The sequence below is a fragment of the Xiphophorus hellerii genome, chromosome 4 (genome assembly GCF_003331165.1).
Source record: "Xiphophorus hellerii strain 12219 chromosome 4, Xiphophorus_hellerii-4.1, whole genome shotgun sequence".
Classification (NCBI taxonomy): domain Eukaryota; kingdom Metazoa; phylum Chordata; class Actinopteri; order Cyprinodontiformes; family Poeciliidae; genus Xiphophorus; species Xiphophorus hellerii.
The window spans coordinates 32,786,768-32,806,052 of record NC_045675.1 but is presented as its reverse complement, the minus strand read 5'-3'; the positions used below and the strand labels follow the sequence as shown (position 1 = coordinate 32,806,052).

General features: G+C 40.3%; 1 protein-coding gene across 6 annotated transcripts in view; it reads left to right on the top strand.

The window, feature by feature from the left end:
• Positions 1 to 19,285, top strand: part of znf536 (zinc finger protein 536) — a 231,968-nt gene that overhangs the window by 87,840 nt on the left and 124,843 nt on the right. For all 6 annotated transcript variants that reach the window (XM_032560398.1, XM_032560399.1, XM_032560400.1 and 3 more), the window contains one exon: positions 5,059 to 5,154. The gene's annotated coding sequence lies outside the window, so the exon portion shown is untranslated. The remainder of the gene's footprint in view (positions 1 to 5,058; positions 5,155 to 19,285) is intronic.

The window sequence follows — 19,285 nt, the reverse complement described above, 5'->3', positions numbered from 1 at the left end:
GAAAACATATTCTACATATAATAATAAAATAGATGTTTCCACTGTCTCCATGAATATGCAAGTATGACATTTTCACTCTGGAACCTGGCCTTAGGTACATCATATGGTAGTTTGTTTTTTTTGCAAACTAATTAATGACATCATTTAGTGGCTTCTTTTAACTTTTACCGATTTCCTTACTCAAAAGTTTCCAACAATATTAGTCAATCATAATTACGTTTTTTATGCTTTAAGAGTCTCATAATAACATATGCTTGCTTACTTCAAAGTAGTCACCTGTTAATAGCAGCCAGATAGCACTCAAGACACGGTGCCTCAAGAACAACTTTGTGGCAGTTTAATTGAGTAAAATTTTTTGACACTTCTGTTATTTAATGCCGATCTGATTACGCTGTTAAAAACAGAAGCCAAATGTAAAATAGCAGAAACCTGCTGGGATGGGGGTTTTGTGCACGTTCAAGACGCAAAACCGCTAGATAAACAAGCAGACAGGGGATGAGGCATTATCTGTCAAAAGAAATGCCACACCTTTTGATTTATTTTCCAATTAATTCCATTTAAACAAAAGGTCCAGGCAGTTGTGAAAGGCAGAGCTCTGACTTTGCCAGTGGTGTGTGCGTACGGCGGCGGCTGCGAAGGGGGCAGGCAAACATGACTGGGATAATAAGCGTCATGGAATCTAATCAAATTCCTAAGAGGAATTGATTGTTGTGAGGCAGCCGGTGCAGGAGTGGGGTTGACAATAAGCTGAAATTTAAGTGTTAATTTTTATGCTAATCCTCTGGCATCTCTGTGTGATGCAATTTGGTCCGGCAGCCCCCTCGACTTTGCACCGCAGATATGAAATTGTCCCGCGTACGTAGAAAATGTCAGCTTGCCAGACCCTGAAAGCTTGTAATTTATTAGGTATGTTTCTATTAGTATGTGTCACAGTTGTTAGAGAGCCACATGTGCAGGCAGGCGGTCGCTCCACCTCGTTCTCTACCCTCCCTCTCTTTCCATGCATCACACCTATTCTGCTCCTCTGTGCCAACTTCCTCAAATCGTCTCTTCTCCATCTTTGTTTCTTTTGTTGTTGTTTTTTCCTCCCAAACTGGCATTTTATTCTTTAGCATGTCAACCAGAAGCCCACCACACAGACACAATGACACAAACACCAAGCGTGGCCTTAAAAGTGTCCCGGATCAGTGCCTGCTTCTATGGAGCCTTAATGTATTATCATATATCTGGTGGTCCTTGCCCCCTGGACAAAAGGCTATTTAATACAGTTTAATGACATTCTGTAGAATTCCTGCGAGTGTGTGTGCATGTGGGTGTGTGTGTGGGCTAAAAGAGTAACAGAAGTAGGGAATTAAAAAGAGAATTATTCAGGATTCACTCATGCAAATATGCCAATATAAAATGTGCTACTTCCACTCGTCATTCTTCTTGTTTTGCTCTCTCCTCTGGAAAAGTCGCGTCCAGTCCAATTTAATCACGAGCACGTTTAAAAACAACAACGGTTAACCAAAGAGTTGTGCACATAAAGGAACAGATGTTACACAATAAAAGAATACACATTAAAGCAACACAGTGCTAAAAGAAATACAATTAAAAAGAAGACAAACGTCAAAAGACTTTACAACTCAGTCTGATTCAGATGCAAAACAAGAATTAGTTCTTCAGCACAGTGTTGAGAACAAAAGGAAAAAAAAAATACATGGAAGAACAGAGCAGTAGCAAGTTGTTGCCACATTTACTTTTTTAATTCAACGTTACAAAATACTGTAACAGAATAAAACACATGATTACTAAATGTTGCCATGAACTAGCAGCATGCGAGAAGGCTGCCCTCCTGCAGGCCCCAGCACTGTGGTGATCATTGTGCAGGAAGAGTTTCAAACAAGCAACCCTTCTCCAGTCCAGTCATATTTCCATAAAATGTGTTTTTGCCCACATGAAAGTGTAAAAAGGCAAAGTAAATTCATTGTAGAATTTACAATGTTTCAGTCATACTCTTAAGAAACCAAAGGCTGTGCTAGGTTGAAGATGAAAACAGTCAAACAATTGTAGGATTAAAAAAAAAAAAAAAAGCTAGAATATTTTGTGCTGGGGTTGTTTTTAGATTGTTGAACAAAAAGTACCATGATTTCACAAATCTACAGTGTTTATATATTTTATTTAGAAACAGAAGGCACAAGAAAAAATAAAACATTAACAAAGCACTATCACATTTAGCCTTATTGTGATTTCGATAGATGGAGTCACAGAAGTGTAAGAGAATAAACAAGTAAGTTGGTCTATTTAAATTACTCCATTTCAAATATTTGATGTACTCTTGACAGTGATTTTAAATGTCAGTGGAAGATATGTAGACGTTCAAGTTTAAATTCTATTTTGTTCTTAAGCGGTCGCATTCGTCGTTTTGTAAATCAAGTATGCAAACAAGTCATACAGCAGCTCAACAGGCACTTGTCTAAGATACTCACCTTGATGGAAAAGACAGATTTTTAACAACCATAAACTCCAGCTAAGTTAAGTACACTTTTTAAAGGAAATCTGCTTATTATAGAGTTCTGAAGCATTGATATCAGCTTCTTACTTATTCAGGGTTAGCTATGCAAGTAGATGACTTCCATGTTTACTTTACTCTCATAGTTTGCCTGTTTGACTTAAAACAGTCTTAACTTAAAAGTGGGCAAAGTGAGATTCCTCTTGTATTGATGCTGTTTTTATGGTTCAATGTCTATGTTTGTTGGTTAATATTTATGCTTAATGTCACAGCAAGCAAATTTACTGTATTACCTTACATTTTGTCAAAAGAACACATGCCAATGCATCTACTGCTTGTCACATATATTTTTCCTTGATAAAGTCTTCTTTAAAAAAACAGTGAATCAAATACAGTGGGTGACTAGCCTAGGTATGCTTGCTGCTAGCCTATTGATGCTAATGGACAACAGTGGGGTTAGCATGCTAGTGCTAGCCTCTTCAATGGGAACGCAAGTGAATTGTATCTTTCTCATTTGACAAAGCCAGCTGCTTGGTCACCAATTATGAAATACCGTTAATCAGTAATCAGTAGCTAGCCGCAGAATGGATATAGCTTCCTACAAATGCGACATCGACCTAAACACATAACAAACAACTGACAAACCGCTAACACACTGTGTCACAGCCCATCAAGAATTTAAGCTGCGGAAATGTTATAATAAAAAGCAGAAATGCTTTTTTTTTTAAACTTCCTTTTTTTGTCTAACTTGGTGTCAGAAGCAGCTATATATATATATATATATATATATATATATATATATATATGGGCTACACATCTGGGTGGCAGTTACATTCTTCAATCACTTGTAGTCCTGGAGGATTTTAGTTATATTTTAAAGATGGTGAGAATCTGGTGAATTTGGGCTGTACGCTGTCTAACAAAATGACTTCCAAACTGAGAAAGAAACCAAAAACAATGGATTTTTACTTTGTCTTTTTAGATTTTTTCCCCCCATTTTACGTTGCAACAGTATGTTAAGTCATTTTCTTCCTTATTTTTTAACACTGATGAAATTGCTATGTGCCCTGCCTGCACGCTGAGTGGCTCTATGAAGGCAGTCAAAAACTGTACTCAGCGGGCCCAGAAAACACACTGAAAGGTTTGGATGCAATTCACATATAGGTCAATTAAATGCAACAACATCTGCTCTCTCCCTACCATTTGCATATAGCATTCATATGTTAATGATGTCCCTTGTTTTCTCCCCCCCCCCCCTTTCTCAGCATGTGTGTACGTGCGTGTGCATGTTTGCGTGTTATTTGTTTCCCTCTTTATTTTCTGTACTTCCTACCCTCCTCCCAATTTATTTGTATTGCCAAACAAAAAGCGATGCTGAAAATTTGGATTCATACTTCCCTATTTGGGGAAGATAAAAAAAAAAAACACGATAAAGAGAAAGAGAGAGACGCCCGTCCTATTTTCACTTCCTCTCACTTAACGATTAAAGGGGAGGTTAGATTGGTGCCACAGTTGTTCCACTGCCATGCCCCTGATTTCTACAAGAAGCCCCTTTAACGGCAGAGAAGGCGAAGCCCCATCTCTTCCCCAAGCAGCCCTAACGCCTTATAAATCAATGATGACACAGATGGACTAGCGATAATCTATTTAGAATGCCTCACAGCAAATATTGTTGTGCAGATGATTAGATAGCCAGTTATTTTAACTCCCAAAACCTAATCTTCTGCTTCTTATAATGCCATTCAGATTTCTTGTTGTAATATTGAGTTTGATGTTTTGCTTCCTCGAAATGAATTTAGCAAAAATATGTATTTGCAAATGTATAATTTTTGCTTGTGCATATGATGGATATGCGATTTGGTGACATGACCTGCTTTAGGAACAAAAGACCCCGTGTCTTTTGAGGGCGGAGGAGGACCTTTAGCACAATTGTATCTCCAGGGCATTTGTGTGCGCATTAATGTGTGTGTGTTAGACTAGTCTAGCGACACGAGGGGGGTTAATGGCAATCCGGGGTCCCTGCCCCTTTTCATGGTCGATGGGTCTCACTTTAGAGTGCTGGGGGCGAGGAGAAGGAAGAGAAAAGGAGGAGCTGGGAGGGGAGAGAAAGAACAGAGGAGGAGTGCAGAAATGAAGTGGAGGTTGTCAGACGTGGCAACTGCTCGGAGGCCCTGATAAATATAAGCCCTTATTGATCGGTGGAAAATGAAAGATCCCCGAGTGGCGTGCAGTATTTAGCTTCTTGTCTGCCTCGCGTCAGCGGTGGCCTTGCCTAGGAGGGATAGATTTTCAGCTGTGCCTCCGGGCACCGCAGCGCACCGGCTTTGATTTCATCTTTAACCTTTTTCTGCCGCGTTCCCTTGACCTCTGCAGCAGCGCTTACTGAATTTGTTAGATTTCCATCTTGACATTGATCCTCACCGCCACCTCATACTCGCCTCCCTTTCAACCTGTCGTCTTCCTATTGCTCCATCCCTCTTGTCCATTCTCTTCCTCCTCTCTCCCAGGTCTACGTTTCATTATCACCTCGTTTTCTAATCCTCCTCCTCCTCTGTGTCTCCCCCTAGGTGGCCATTCCAGTAAGCAGTAGTCGGTGAAGAGTGACAGCGAGAGGCCACTTGATCCCAACAGGTTGTGCACCAGTATGCAGGTGGTGTATTAAGGTCAGTTCACACCCCCTTAGCACGTAGAAAAACTTGACTTCACTTGGATTTTTTTTTTCCCAACCGTGTGTCTTACTTGCTTCTCACACTGTAAGTATAAAAGAACAAGACACATATACACACAGTTAAATGCACACATGCATTCACACATTCCAACTGTTCGTCATTCACCCACCATTTAGTTTTATCCCCAAAGGCACAGTCTTAAACCAAAACACACACACACGCAGTCACACAGCTACAGTACACTGCTGTTATGTGCGCAGACAGAACTTGTAACAATCTGGATTGTGATAATCTATGATAATCATCCACCACATGCCACCTAAAAACGCACATGGGTGGCATTCAACACCCACACTGGCACATTGCTTCAGCGCGCCTTGCCTCCCTGAGCCGCTCTCCCCCAATGTCACTACCTCTCAGGTCAATGTCATCGCTTATGTCCTTATTTTTCTCCTTGCGCATGGAGGAGCCCGCTCTGTGACGCACAGCAAAAAAAAAAAAAAAGAAAAAAGGAAGGAATCTCAAATATTTTATGTTTAGCATTAACGTAATTGTGTCCCACTCGTATATCAAAGAAGGATAGTTGAAGTTCAACGAGATCCAAGAAAACATAGATCTGTCCCTCACTCCTGAACAATGTCTCCTCCCTCTCTCTTTTTGTATTCTCTCCCTCTCTCCTCTCCTTTTTCTAGATGGATGATACAAAGCCAGCAACAGCTGTTGGCAGACAGGCCTGATATGAGAATAGCAGCATAGGATGAGCGGGCATTAAAAATTAATATGCTATTTAGCTTAGGTGTATTTTAGGTATTTGACATTTTCATGTCCGGGACAGACTAAATTTATTCATAGCTGAGAGAAAATAAAAAAATAAAAATCTAAAAAAAAATCATAGCGAGAATGAAGAATAGATGTGGGGAAACAAGACGAGGGAGGGGGCGAGGCGGGGGGAACACTAAGTGAAGGCCATTTTGGTTTTATGGTCACCCTGTTTCACTTTGCTTCCCACCACAGTGATCAATGTGTGTGTGTGTGTGTGTGTGTGTGTGCCCTGTATTTGATACATTGTAAGGGCCAGTTTCCTAACACAAACTACGTTGTGAGGACTGACTGTTCCTAATAGGGACAAAGCCTGGGCCCCATAATAAGAACTGCTGTTTTTGGATTATAGGGTTAGTGTTAGGACTGAGTTTAGGTTAGGGTTAAGTTTAGGCATGTACAGGTAATGGTTTCAGGTAAAGGTCAAGTTTAGACTATAGAAATGAATGAAAAATGAATGGAAGTCAATGCAAAGTTCATGTGTGTGTGTGGGCGTGTGGGTGGGGGTGTGCATGTGTGTATTACATGTCTGCTGCATAACACAGTATAAAGGGAAATGATTGAGAGGTTTTAGCCTAAATCTTCACTCTGAATGAGAAGTACCTCGACATTTAAAGGTGATGTGTGGAAATTCAATTTTGTGGTGATTTTTTTCGTTAGTATAACAAAGCACTTTTGAAAAAAATGAAGCAAAACAAAAACCAGCCTTACCTGAGACAACTTCTTGCCATGTGGATGCTTAAGGACCAGAGCAACATGAGGGGTGTGAGGTCAAGCAACCCAGTCTGATAATGTCATGATAGATTCTGCTTGTTACACGAGATGATGAAATCTAATTCAGACTCTACAAAAAACATAAAGAAATTTTTCTTTTCTGGTTTATCGCCGATTAGAAGCTCAGAAGAAGATGCCAACTTTAGCATCGTTAACAGCGAACAATTAGCCAGTCTGACTATTCCAACTGTGCCTATTAATCTTTTATATCTTGTCTAGCACGATTTTGTTTTTCTACCAGACACCCAAAATGCTGTCACAAGAATGATTTATTATTTATAGCTGGTGAAGACTTCTTTAATGTTTTCAACGCCGAGTGTTTTCAGCCAGACGGGTGAGAAGTCTAAGTGTTAACTCCATCAACACAGAATGACTTCATTCTTCACTTTAAAAACCCATCCAACATGGATGCAATACTGTCAAGCTTGGGGATCATAATTTACTACCCAACGGCCAAGTGTCATGCAAACATGTTACTCTTACCTGCCACCAGAACCTGCAGAACCTGCCGACGTGTGGGTAGGTTCCCCCGGTCTGCCACAGCGGCCTGGAGATTTGAGAAGACAGAGTTAACCAGGAGAACTTAGAGAAAAGTAAGAAGTTGGTGGGCCACTAGAGAAGCCACTAGAGAAGCTAGTGGCTTCATCAAGGAGAGTAACACATCTCAGCAGATAAACTTTGAAAAAGGGTTTTAAGATGGAAGAGAGCACATACAGATAGTCACAATAAAAACCCGTAGAGTAGGAAAGAAATGGGGTTAAACGCTGAAAGATTGGGTCAAGTGCATCATCTACGGAGGGAGAATGTTAAGTTGTTGGCAGCGGCATCTCAGCCGATGGCTCCCTCCAGGAAGGTGTCACAGAGAGGCAGAACACCAGACCTGATGTACAGTAGCTCTCTAGCATAAAGAGGACAAACTGGAGAGACAATAATGTTGAAAACAGCAGCCAATAGGAGAGTAGTAAAAGAAGAAAGTGAGTAAAAGTGGTGTGTCCTCTGTCTCAGGATAATCTAAGCAAGTCTAAGTATAGGTTTTATATATAAAAAAGCAAGTTTTAAGCCTAGTTTCAGACAGCAAGTTTATTTGTATTGTCCACTTCAGTAACAGAGCAATTCAAAGTTCTTTACATAACTATAAAGAAAAGTGCCTCACGGATTACAACTGGGAGCTGGTTCCACAGGAGAGAAGCCTGATAAACTACAGGATCTGCCTCCCGTTCTACTTTTAGAACCTCTAAGGACCACCAATAAACCTGCAGCGTGAGAGTGGAGTGCTCTGCCAGGAACATGTGGAACAATCTGATCTCTGATGCATGATGGTGTTTGCTTATTGAGGGCTTTATATGTGAGAAGGAGAATCTGAAATTCTATTCTGGATTTCACAGAGCCAATGAAAGTTAGCTAAAACAGAAAAAATATGATCTCTCTTTAATTCCCATCAGAACTTTGTTCGCTGCAGTGCTTTGGATCAGCTGAGGGCTTTTACTACATTTTGTGGACTTTCTGTTAGTAAATAATTACAGAAGCCCAGCTTTGAAGTAACAAATGTATAGAATAGCTTTTCAGTGTCAGTCTGGGCAGGATATATCTAATTTTGGCAACATTCTGAAAGAGAAAGAAATACATTCTAGAAGCCTTTGACACTAGATTATATATTGGTAAAAAAATGGCACCAAAGTCCTTTACTGTATAACTGTAGGCCAATATAATGTCATCCAGATTAATTGACTGACTATGCAGTTTCTGTCCTCTTAAAATTTAGAAGCAAAGAAAAAAAAGCCACCCAGGCATTTGTCTTAAGACATGCCTGTAATCTACTTGGATTAATTGGATTAATCAGAATGAATGGGTGAACATAGCTGAGTATCATCAGCATAACAGTGTTTAAATGGAGATCTAGAGGTGGAGAATTAACCAGTTTAAAAAACAAAAATTACTATTTACATAATGCAGTGATGTGGTGCAAAAGGTAAACATATAAGTGACCGAAGTGTGTCTCTGGTCTGTCTTTTCAAATTACAAATGAACAGTTTTTTAACATTTGTTTACTTAAAATGTCTGTTTTTGTCTGGTTAAAGCATTGGAAGCCCATTTCTAGTTCCCACAGAATCAATATCTATAGTTTCTTTCAATAACCTGTCGCTGCCGGATCCTCAGGCAGCACTTCAACTCCATCTGATAGTCTAATGAAAATGGCACAAAATGAAAATTATTCTTGCAAGCTGATACTGATTGTGCATGTTAATCTTCTTTATTGTTGGCACCAGATTCAAAGAAATGTAATTAAGTGAAAGGTCTCTGTCATGTTCACACCATATTTATGTGGCTAAATGACAGAGGACATTAAAGGACTAGCTCCAACTTTTTGGGGACACATGGTGTATTTCCCATGTTATTCTGCTGTGTTTTTTTAATACATGTTAACCAACAAACTTGTTTAGTTGGTTTTATTAGCCTGTTAATTGCACTTTTCTTTTTTAACACAAATAGATAAAATGTATTTTTTTATAAAAATATTTTTTTTTTTTGCAAACACATTAGTGTAAACACTATGAAAGATACTGTTACAGCTGTAAAACAGCTTACCACCATGAAGAAAAGCTTTCATAGAACCGTGTTATGACAGCTGCTATGCATAGAGTCATTTTCTGGCAATTAGAATGAATTGTTTGGCAATCAGAAGGTTGTGATTTTCATTCCAGCTCCCTCTGCTACATGTCGTGGGGTGCTTGGGAACCCAGAGTTGCCTAAATGTTGTGCATTATCATACGAGTGTGTGAATGCTTTTGAGTGTAGGTAAATGTGACTTGTCGTGTAAGTGCAACTATACAACATATGACTGCTTTTTAAAAATATACCTTTCAACCCAGACTCAGGAAAGAATAGCCAAATAGTTCTGTCTCAGTTATTGTCTACAAATTCTTGGATTTAAAGAGGCACAATATGGCAGCTGACAGGGACAAAAATAAGCTAATGTTTTGTTGCTTTAAACAGTCCTTTTTAAGTTGAAACACTGTACATTACAATAATCAATAGTTTATGAGCATCTGCGATTAGCTACAGTCAGGTTCATGTTTTGTAATGGTGGAGCCCAGAGCCTTATTACCATCTAGCCTTTACCTTTAGCTTAGCTAACATTTAGCTTTTATGAAAACAGGAGATTTTAGCACATTTCTTAGACTATTTTATGTAGCCCAGTGGCCAGAAGACGAAGGGAAAAAAATACCCATCAAGCAGACATGTTCACGTTACCAGACCATTAGTGATTAAATCACTTAATGGAAAGAAGCTTGATCAGTTTGAACCACTGCTATCCTCAGCTCGGCTTGCTACAAGGCCTGCTCTATTTGGAACAGTTTTAAGCATCAATGATACAAAAACACCATGAAATACACAACAGAACAATATTCAGATTGTTTATCCTAAGCTTATTGTCCGCTTCCCTTACACTGCCTCTTACTCGGGTCATCCTTAAGAATCAGGGAAATTTGAATGACCGAGTGAAGCTTAGTGCAGGATAGAGGGTTTTCCCTAATGGTAGTGTTGATAGAGAGTTGAGCTACAGCTCTTCTCAGCTCCAGGATGCTCTCCAGCTGTGGAAACGAATGCTGTTCTCTTCAGTTAGCAGGAGACAGCGTATATGTGCGGCTGGCCACATGTTAGCTTGGAATGTGTGGCATTTTCTTAGCGCTGGCCTGGAACAAGCATCAAGCTGCGGCAGCAACGACGTCCGTTCAGCTAGCACGGCGTTGATGAAGCTATGTGTCTATTCAGTCCTTCAGGCACAACAAATGAGAATTCTGTCAGGAACAGGAAGTGGATATTTGTTTTGATTTTTAGGTGTAAGTGTTGAGTGAAGTCACCATCTCCATCAGGCACCACAAGGTGGGTTACACTCTTCAGCCTTTAACTCCTCAATCCCTCACTCACTTTAGCTTCAGTTTAGCTTCTTTAGTCAGCTAAATTGTAAATGGAGACTACTTGTGTGCTATATATCCAAATGTAAATAAAATCCCATACAACACTTCACCACAATTTCGAAACCTGTTAGTGGGAAATTGTAGCTTGAGTTTATAACATGACAAATGTGGAAAAGTTTAAGAAGTGTGTTTACATTTGTGAGGCAATGTGTACATTATTGTTTGCAAATATTTGATCCAAGAATTCCTCTGAAGGCAGTAATATTAGTGAATGAGCCCGTATGAAATATACCCACTGTGGATGAGCCTCACATTCGTCACAGGTGTGACAATAATACATCGCCTTCTCTCCATTAGTCATCTTCCACCTCTTCCCAGCTGTTCCCCTAATTTCTCACTTTTGCAGAACTTTACTCTTTCTTTGCTATTTTTGTATGTCCTCCCGCCTCATTCACTCCATCTGCATTATTTCCACAGTTGGTAGAAATGTTCCTGCTGCAGCACGGCACTGTATATACGCTGACTGTTATTACCTTGGGGAACGTTTAGCAGCTCTGTGTTTAACACCATAACCTCCACTACATCAGCAGTGGCAACCCGGGGAAAGAAAGAAAAAAAAAATCTAGGAGGTGGAAACCAGAGATGGCTCGTGTTAGGCGAGCAGCCGACTGATCGCCACAATAAAGACGACAGGAGGGAACAAGACAGAGAGAGAGAGAGCGGGAGGGAGACCAAACAAGTCTACTTTATTTCAACCCACTGGATGATCAGCGCTTCTTAAGGGTTGGGATAATTTCTTACGATATCTCTCACTACAAAGTAAACAGAAATCAAAGCCCTTCATGCTTCAAGACAGAAGCACTAAATGAAAGCAGCTATCTTAACAACCTCATTCATTTCTGCTCTTTTTTTTCCCCCTCATGTGCTCCATTGATTTCACATAACTAGTGTTAAGTGAAACTATTTTAGTACAATGGATCCACTTGACTTTGTGTCTGTAAGCTAGGCTGTCTTCAGCTTCAAGTACAGTCAAGTAAAACTACTAACAATCAGGCTTGCTGGATTAAAAATTAAATAGTCAATTTGAAACATCAAGCAAGTCTTTTTTTTTTTGTCTCTCTCTCCCTGTGAGTTGGTGCCAGTTTCTGTGGCGGTGTGATTTTCAAAGTGTCACAACAGCCTGTGTGCCTTTGAGGCTAAAACCTCTTGGCAGATGTCACTCCCTGTCATTCAAATTCCACCACCCAGCCCCTGACCAGCATATTGTACCCATCAACTGGCTCCCGTTCCAGTCAGCACCCATCACAGTACGCCCCCCATCGATCCCCCTCTTGGTTTTTAGGGGACTGGGAGCATCTTGAAATAAATGAGATCTAACAAAGGAATCAAAGCACTGGTCTTGTCCTTTTAAGATTTTAGAGCGTTTGAGAGAACGGGAATGGTTGAACCAAAGCTCCAGGAACCTTTTTTCAGAAACTAGAGTAGTTTTCTGGGGACATCCTTCACTTGCCGTATGTTTCCTTTGCATCTGCCAGTATATGCAAAGAAACATGACATTTGTTTCTCAGAAACTTAAAATTTCTGCTTAGAACCAAATCTTAGCTTCTATTTCTAAGTTTTAAAACAAAGACAGTCAAGAGACTTTAAAAACAAGAAATATGGAACAAAATTTGAAGTTTGTAGTGACTTTATTTAATATATTAGTTAGAATCTCTTCTAGTTTGTTTTTCTGCTCACAGCTTTGTTCCTCTCCCACATGCAGTGGTTGATCAAAATGTCTGCTAACTCTCCCACAGTAGAACGAGGGACCTGCTCAGCACCAACAGCACCGTTTTAAACCCCACAGTGGAAACACTGAAGGGTAAAGAATAATGCTCCTGGAAATGGAGCTAGAGGTTGCATTGTCGATGCAACCTCCACTTGCAACATTCCTGTTTCCATCTTTTTGTTTTTACATGCTATATTTCCTGGTAAAACTTGTAAAAATGGAAAACAATGAATGACCTGAAGACTAAAACCTTTAGAAATGTTCGCAAAGGGCTGAAGAAAATAACTTCCAGCATATTAGCAACAAGAAGCCTGATCCCCACTGTGTTCTCTCTCCCCTCCCGCCCCCCAGCCGTCCCCCAGTTGTGGCACCGCTCGCCTTCCTTGGCAAGTTTCCTGAATTAAACTGCTGGCTTCCTGTTCTTTTATATGCACGGCCACATCTGGGGAGCCCGCTCACAGGGCCCCGCCGCTTAATAACAATCACCTTCCCTTTCACTCGGCCCTGATTGTTTCTAATTCGCCCTGACAGATAGTAGCTGACAAGCCGCCCGCGCCTCCCTCCCTCCGTGACCTGAGCTCACTCAGCACACTTATAAGGCCTGTCATTTTTAATATTTGATTTTCACTTCGTAAAAAGTTATGTGTTTTAGAGCTGCCACAGCCACCCCGCCTCCCGGATCACATGATGAAATCACTATTTGACTGAAGCAACGTCCAATGGCCACTTCTCCCTCCTCGCCCTCCCCCCGGCAGCTTTAGTTGATCTACCTTTTTTTTTTTATGCTACATCTCCAGATCTGGTTTTCCTTGTATTTCATTGTTTGCTTATCTTTCTGCCCTTTTCATTTTTAAAGTTTGTTTTTATGTCTTGTTATCCCCCTCCGTCCCTGATTTGATTTTTTGTTTTTTCGCATTATGAAAATAAGGCATCTAAACCCAGATTTTTGTCCAGCTGTAAACATAAAGCTTCAGCTTTAAGGATGGTTGTAGGTATCAAAAAATTGCCACTTTTCATCCATCACAGGCTTCCAGCATTATTTGCTTTCCATTGATTCCCATTAAAGAGATATGGAGGCATGTGAAATGCATATCAGGTAGGCTGATCATTAAATGAAAGGATGGATTCATCGACATCTTGACGGATGACATTTTGCTGTGCGATCCATAAAGTCCTTCAATAAAAATATAATTTGGAGCTTAAGACAAAGAAAAAAATGGTTGGAGAGGGCTAGGGGGAGGAAGAAAAGCACAGAATGATTGGATAATGTATGCATGGATGAACCACAGAACGCTGCTGAAGAAATGTCAAAAAAACATCCATCTTGTGTTTTAAGCATTGATTTGACCGTTCACCAACTCTGCAAACACGTCCGTTCTGTCTTTGGACTCGGCTTTGTGCTGTGCCTGAGCGACGTCGAACGAATGTTTCAACTCCTCCAACACCCCCCCCACCCGCCCACCCCTCAACCCGCCAGTGCCGCACTTCGATATCGGGACACTGAGGTGCCCGGGGCGCACCCACTGCCGTTCTCGTCTTTACCCGACGACAAAAACACAACTAATTGGAGTACCACTGCATGTTTTCACTAAAGGCAAAAATTTAATTACATTTGAGCTGGGAATGAGTATTTTGGGAATGTCTGTGTGTTCATTCAAACAAATGGAGCGAATGAAAAGCAATATTTGTTTTGCTTTGATTAACAAACGGGCAGGGTAATTTGTCAAGGAGGAAAAAAAAGAGAGTGGGGGCAGAAAATCCTGTTTAACCCCCAGCTTTCCAGTGGCGAACCCGTCTCACCCTCACGCACACACGCGCACACGCCTACACGCATTCTCTCCATCCCTCCTTCAACATCTTCCTCTGTCTCGACACACAACTTTTGCTTCCGGCTTTGGGACTGACCTGCTGTTTTTTTCTGCCCTCCTTTCCTATTTTCATTTGCCCATCTTTCTCCCTGTAGTGGCTGCTTTGTGGACCTCCTGTTCATAAATGCTTTATTAATAACTCAGTGAATAATGTAAAGAGTATTGTTTTCTCCAAGGTTGTATTAATAAACATGAATGAATTTATTTCTCTTCACCAAAGCATGATTAATGCACATTAATGTCTGGATATTGCTCACTCTGCGCTGCATCACCAAGCACGCATCAGCCCCATCCCCACACTGCCTCTGCCACCAAAAAAAGAGAGAGAAGAAGACAACCTATCAATGTTAAATATTTATGGCATAATATTAATGGTTTTGTAAAGAAAATAACACGTTATTAATCCACTGATTAACAACTGATTAACCTTTTTTATTAAACACGTGATCCGTGCATCATCGACTCAGGATACGTCGACTGACTGCACTGCAGAATAATTATTTTGGTGTCTTTTCTAATTGCAAAACTCGCATGGCTGAGCTATGTGCATGTCTACGGGTATTTCTTCTTCTCTCGCCTTGACACGTGCACGGAGGCGAGACCCGCGCGTGTGCACGCAGTGTAAAATGTATACATCTGAGGCGGACGGAGGGGGACAATAACACATGCAAACATAAAATGGCAAATTCTTTAACTCTGAGGGGGAACAAGCTCAGGCGCCCAAATTTAGCAGCCGATCTCTTTAAAACAATGGGATTTAATTCACATATCCGTTTATTCTGCAGTCACTGGCATGGGATGGGAAAGTGGAGTGAAAACACAGCTGAAGGACAAAACATTTTCCCTTTTCCCTCCCTCTCTTTTTGCCTCTGCTCATCTCAGAGCTATTGTCTGTGTATTTTTAGTTCCCGTCAACCAAAAGACAATTATGTTTTCTTACATCGTGGAGCTGACCTCAAGTTGGCAATGACAGATTAGAACGGCATGTGAATCAGTGTAGTTCAAATGCAGAGTGAATTCTGACTTACTCTGTTGTTGCATGAAGTTGATCAAATGCATCAGTGCTGGAAGAGGCAAACTTTAAAAAGGAAACTTTTAACCTCTTTTTTGAAAAATCTGTTAAGGAAGAATGTTTTCTTTAAAAATGTTTTATTGTGCTCTATAGATTTAGATATAGAGTATTTATAACAATAAAATGTCATTTTGTAAACTTAGTGCATATTTAGTGTCTCTACGTTAAAGGGGAAAACAATAAATTGAAAGTTTTTATTGTGAGCAGATTTGATAACTGCTTTTTTCTTCTATAACTTGTCACATTTGTTTCTTGTGATTCTTCAGTCATATTTTTCTTTGTTTTACTTTTTTAAAGCCCACATTTTACTACCACTAAGAACTCTTTACTTCTTTTTTGTTGTTTTGTTTTTAAGGTTTTGTTGGCTCTAGTGGCCTTTATTTGAAAGTAGTTTGACAGTAAACAGGGTAATGAGAGAGGGGGAAGACATGCTGCAAATGTCACCAGACCGGGAATCGAACCTGTGACCGCCGTTACGCAGACTAAAACCTCAATACCTGGGTCGTGCTTTGCCCCTACACTACCACAGCACCCCACTCTTTGTTGTTTTAATTACATTTTTTGTTTATATTTTAAACCTATCTAATTCTGTACAATTTCTCTTTTACAAAATGCCTAAAGCTAGAATTTAAACCATCTCTTTGATCCGGTCTGATCTTTAAGCAGTTACGAGACAGGGTGGCAAAACATAAAGCTGCTCCCACATACTCAGGGGTACTGTTTGTGTTCTGTGTACTGATTGCTTATGGTATACAGGGCAAATTCCTTCCTTTCCCAAAATCCAAATGGACACTAGCAAGTTTGATGAGCTAGTTTGTTCTCCTCCAGGTTGGCCACTGCTCACCTGTCAGCGCTGCACAGAGCTGATCACTACACCTTCTTGTGGCTGGTTGCACTGACTTTAAAAATCAGCTCAGTGTTGGATCCATACTGATGTGAACATGATTTCCTGCTGAGCAGTTTCATGTGGGAGTTGGTGCACTTTGAGTCCAGTTTGAGTCCACCTTGTGTACGCGTGAACCTCCAAAGAGTGAAGCAACATGAAACTGCTGCTGCGCATGCTACACAAGTTGTTGCTAGCTGTGTGATAGTGTGTGAGTTTAAGTTGATACCACAACCTTCTATCAGATGTATTCTATCAACATTGATCATGTGACTATCTCAATAGAGATGGTTATTGTTTTATGACCCAGCCCCACTGTTCACCATGCAGGTCTAACTGCAGCTTCCAGATGTGATAGGATATGTTAAGGCCTTGTGGGCTGAGAGGTGATCTACACTATAGACAGAACAACCATCATTTTGGCAATACAGAGATGAACAAGACAGGCATCCAGGCATGTGGACAACCACAGTTTAACCTAGAATGTACTGTATGTTTTTGGGCTATTGGGGGAAGTTAAAGTACCCAAAAAAATAAACACCAGACCAGAGGACCTTTAAATTTCTTGTTCTTGTTGCAAGGCACCAAGACTACTAACCAGAACCACTGATCCTCTTCAAAGCCAAAGACAAAATAAAAAAAAAAGATATCACCACTTAGTTATGCATAAAATATTTTATTTGTTTTGTAATATTTCCTTGAGCACTGATCACGTTGATGCTGAGCATTATTTGACTGTCCCAGAAGTCCTGATAAGACTAGGATGGATTGTGTGTTCGCCATTGTTGTTTCCTTCTCGGTTTGTACCTCACTGTTCTTTATATCCCCCTCTTCTTTTTCTTTTGCTGTCATCAGAATAAATGAGTCTGATACGAAAATACACAGAGACATATGGTTTGACCCAGTTTATAACTTGTCGAGTTCAGTTTTTGGTCATTCCATTAAAAGATTCTGTTTGTGTGTATGTGAGTATATTATATGTGTGTTGGATTTCAGGCCTTCTTGGGAAGTGGAAGGTATTTATAGATTAGCTCATACATGTGTGGAATTCACCCTAATTAATAAGCATCACATGTAGTCAGGTCTATGGCTCCGCCCACATGTTTGAGGTGTAGTTCACCTGTTCTCCAAAGTTACCCAAAGAAAAAACCTTTGGCCTCACACAGGCTTTCTTCATTCAGTAAAGACACAAAACTATCACACACTGTGACTATTTCTTAATTACTTGGGGGTTGCTAAGTAGCTATGATTGTGCTGTCACTGTGCTGGATGCTGACTCAGCACTAACTACTGAGAATGGCTATGTAAAGTGTGTGCAGAAGTGCAACTTAGGAAGCAATAGTTATTTTTTTATGAAGTCATTTTTTGAATCTCACGGATGCTTTCACAAGTTTCTTTGCTGTCTGTTCTGTTAGACTTAAACACAACCTCCTGGATGGCCTGGTAAGTTGTAACAGAGTTCTGAGGAGGTACAAAGTCAGACACAAGCAGCACTCCACGGTAATCACAGTGCAAGTGTCAAGATGAGAATGAGAGGACTGACATGAACACCTCACTGTCTTAACAAGCGCTGGCCAAAGTTCAAAAGCTGTTTACTCTGAAGAAATGCATCACCAGCTGTCAAAAAGGTTGGCTTGACGATGCTTGCAGAGTAACAGACAAGTGGATGAAAGCCATAGCAGTACCTGATTTGGTACACTTCCAACTCTGGTGGGTGCTACAATAAGGAGATATTCATTTTATAAAATGAGCTCCATGTCATCCATCAGTTTTCTATTCTTGCTTGTCTTTGCAGAGTCATAGGGTGGAGGTGATATTGGGCGAGAGGCGGAGTTGACCCTGAACATATTGTCAGTCCATCACACCACACAGACAATTTTTAAATATTCAGTTGACCTAACAGTTCTGTTTTTGGAATATGGGAGGAAGTACCCAGGGAGAATGCACACATGCACAGTGTGAACATCAAACACAACACAGAAAGACTCCAGGACCGGATTTGAACCACGATCTTCTGGCTGCAAGGCAACAGCGCTACTAACTGCACCACCTTGCAAGCCACTGTTGGCTCATTGCAATTTCATATTTAGCATATTCAATATTCAATTGATACTGGGGTAACAATTGGTGAAAGTGGGCAAGACTGAGAGCAAACAACTTTTGTGCTTTTTGTAAATGACTAAATACTGAAAGTTCATCCCACTGAGCTGAAATTTACTGAACACATTTCTTAGATTGAGAAACAAAAATGTTTTGAAAGTGTAAACTCAAAGTCTGTAAAGAAGCATTTTTCTCAGCTGTTGTATACAGTTATGATTTAGGCAGCTGACATTTTATGGTTAACGCCAGAAACATTCTATTTAAAAAAAAAATATGTCAATCATTGAAATGAAAACCAATCATAAAACTGTATTTTTGGAAAATCTTTTAACTCTTGAGGATATTTTGCCAGTATAATTTTTTCTATTGGCAAAATAGAAAGAATCTATATTTTGCCAAAAATAGAATTTTTTTTGGCAGATTGCAATAGTGAGCCTACTATTGATTAAATAATGAAAAGCTGGCTGTATTTCTCTTTTCCAAATATTTCAAATCCTTTGCTGAACATGGAGTATTTAACTGTGCAGTTTACCGTAATCTCTTTTCTAAAATAGCCATTATAAATCACATTCTTACTATTTTTACAGATATCCACTACCTGAAGCCGTGCCTTCTGTGTGATTTGGTGGAGAGAAAACACAAGGTGAACGAACACGCCGTTCTCTCTGCCTCACAGTGGCATGTCAGTCTTCAAAGACGCATTAGGTTTGTAGCAGAACAAATAGAGACGCATCAAAACACTCCAAGCCAACGCAAGTTTTCAGCAGGGAGGAAGACATTTTTGCCTCCCTGTCACCAGCTGCAGTTTGGACGTACCACCAGAGGAGTTTTGGTGACAGCCCCGTGAAGGCTGCTTTGTTTTGCTAAGTCGTCTCCATTCTTTTTAATGAGCTATTATGGTTATGTTTTGTCTCTGTCGTG